Here is a 3,078-nt window from a genome sequence, read left to right on the forward strand (position 1 = left end):
TGCATTGCCACAGAAACACCAAGGCTAGGTTGGTTCCTCATATCTGTTGAGGGCATTGCAGTAGCCATGCTTGGGCCGGTGCTGCTTTCGCCACCGGTAACCAAGGGAGACTGTGGCCTATTTTTCGAACGTGAGCCTCTGCCTAACCCACGAACGCGGACCTTGTTAACCCGGGCGACGTCCGAGCCGGTATCACACTTTGATCTAGTTATCACCATAATAAATATCTCCACAGAATGTGGGTGTGGTCACTCTTAGCTTCATTTCTCCCCATAGGCCTTACTGGCATGGGTGTTCCTACCAGGAGCTTGTGCTCCAGCCTGCATTGCCCTATGGATCAGTAAAATTACTGGGCTCTCCCACCACGCCCAGGTGGTGACCACGGGAGAGTTGTTGTTGTTATTATTATTATTATCTATTTTATTATTATTATTATTATTATTATTTAACAGTTTATATTGATATACTTCTGTAACAGATCAATTTCAAAATGAATCAAGCATGCAACTTTAATGAAAATTCTTTGAATCCTATTGTGGCACATTTGTGAACATTGCACAAAATGTGCTACATACTGACATTATGGGATGGAAGACTGGAATTCCAACCATTTCTTAGTTGCTCACTTAATTTCTTCATAATATTTTCATAGTTGGGATTATTGGCTTCATTGTTATTCTCCTGTGGATGAGAAGTATGATTATATAATTCCTTTGCATAAACAACTGACCAATCTTGTGAAAATGTTTGCGGAGGAAATTTTATCCATTCGGTATATCGATATTCTTTAGTTCTTATAGTATATCCCATAACTTTAATATCATTTAGGTCTGATTGATCGCTATTTTTTGAGAATGTTGAGAAGGTCTGGGATATTGACTAAAGGCTGCTGTCTTCCAAGAAATAGCTTTAACATTGATATATTTTTGTTGATGAATTATATTTTCTATCAACGATTTCAGACTAATACCTTCTGTACAAACTTGACTGGTGTTAAATTTTGGGGGCAAATACGTGGTGTTTCCAATTCCATTATATCACAGACAGTTGGAAATATATCAACTAGTTTAACTAATTCATCTGATTCCATTCTTTTTTCTAGATGTGTTTCATTTTTAAATTTTCTTCCTTTAATATAATCTTGCAGAGGTTTATATTCAAAAATCCTTCTATTTGTTTCTTCTAATACTTTAGGAATGTAAATCAACAAAGGAACTCTTAATGCATTTTCAAAATTGCTATATTTTGCCCATTCTTGACGTTCACCAAGAGTCCAACCATGATCTCCAGCAAACATAATCATTGTATTTTCAACAAAATTATTTTCTTCTAATGTAGAAAATAATTTTCTTATCAAATCACCCATATATGATATTGAAGCATAATAACCCTTCTTAATAAATTCTTGAAAATCATCAGGTATTGGTCCGTAAGGAAAACTGATGTTTAGTGTTTCAACATCATGCCGAGATCTAATATCCATCCAGGGATTCCAAGCAACATCAGGCATACCTTTAGAAATTTGTCTATTTGGAGCAAGATCAATATGAGGATATAAATTTGCATATTCTTTAGGAAATTTAAATGAAATGTGAGGTTTATGTAGACCAACAGCTAGAAAAAATAGTTTATAGTTTTCAGATTTTTCTTTAGAATAATTTTCTATAAACTTTTGAGCTTGATTTATTATTTGCAAATCTGGTAAGGTTCCATTGGTTGTTCATTTACATTAACGGGACAATATAAGTTGTTAAATTTCCCAGTAGATGTGTAACAGTCTTTTCTGTATGCCAAAGTTATCTGACCAACTATATGGGTAATCATCAGTGTCTCCTGAAGATGTGCCAGAATGAAAAACTTTTCCCATACTTACAGTATGGAACCCCTAATTTTTAAAATATTGAGGTAGTGTTATAAAATCTCCTACAGTCTTCCTCCAATAATTATGCGTATCATAAAGATGAATGGTGTCTGGTCTTCGACCAATAAGAAAAGAATTTCTGCTAGGTGCACAAAGTGCTTGCTGAACATATGCTTTGTTAAATTTTATGCTATGTTGTGACAACTGGTCAATATTAGGGGTAATAGCTACCTTATCATTATAGCAATTTAATGTTGGTTTAAATCATCCACAATAATTAACAGTACGTTAGTTGGTGCAATAATCTGTTTTGTTTTCCTAAGAGTAAAATGCAATCCCAACTGCAGGGTATGGAATCACCTAGGCAAGCGATTCCCGCCCTGTTTTAATATAACGAACTTTCATAACGGAAGAACCGTTAGAAGGACCGTTAGAAAGATCCGTTAGAAGAACCGTTGAGTTTCAAATCGACGACAGACGGACGATTGGCTGGCGGAAAGTGACCGTTGGCCGGACGTTGTGGAAACATTCGAATTTGATTGGAGTAGGGTTCGAACGCCGTCGACTATTTAAGATCGGATCGGATCGGATTAGGATCGTTGTTATCGAGTTCTAACTAGCTCTCTCGTTGGACGCTACGGAAATCTGGGGAAAGTAAACTCCAGTGGGTTACTACGAACTTGTTCCTGACTGGGAGGTGTTAATTACAAGTCTGTTTGATCGTAAGGAGTTTTTCCGACGAACTTGTACGGATATAGTCGGTTGTCGTGGGATTAGTGTTTGTGCATAATTAATTGTAACTCTAATTTGTATTATTTTGTACATTCATATTGTAAATATAAACTTTGTGGTTCGTTAAACCGACTGAGTGGTTATTTTGAACATTACTCCAACATAACAGTTCCAGTTGCTACAACTAATATTACGATAGCAACACATAGGTAAATACTACTATTTTTTAAAGTTTTTCTATCAGAAACCGTCATAATTTATATTTTCTCTACTTTCACTCTCTCCTGCAAGCAACAATCATAGTCTGCTCTTCCCATTGTACAGGATACACGACACACGCCCCGTAGAGCAATATAATTATAATTAATATAATTTGATTCAAAAAGAAGAAGAAAACAAAAATAAATGTACAAGAAATACAAAATACGTAATGAAGCATATTTGAATCATTGAAATTTCTTCGAAAACAAGGATTATTCTGAAAA

The 3,078-nt window shown here is 35.4% G+C and overlaps 1 pseudogene; it reads right to left on the minus strand.

Annotated features, from left to right (window-relative positions):
• Positions 1–583: 583 nt before the first annotated feature.
• LOC136975210 (iduronate 2-sulfatase pseudogene) lies at positions 584–2,847 on the minus strand (annotated as a pseudogene).
• Positions 2,848–3,078: the final 231 nt, after the last annotated feature.

This window comes from Centruroides vittatus, unplaced genomic scaffold, assembly GCF_030686945.1.
Source record: "Centruroides vittatus isolate TY-2023 unplaced genomic scaffold, ASM3068694v2 contig_364, whole genome shotgun sequence".
NCBI lineage: Eukaryota > Metazoa > Arthropoda > Arachnida > Scorpiones > Buthidae > Centruroides > Centruroides vittatus.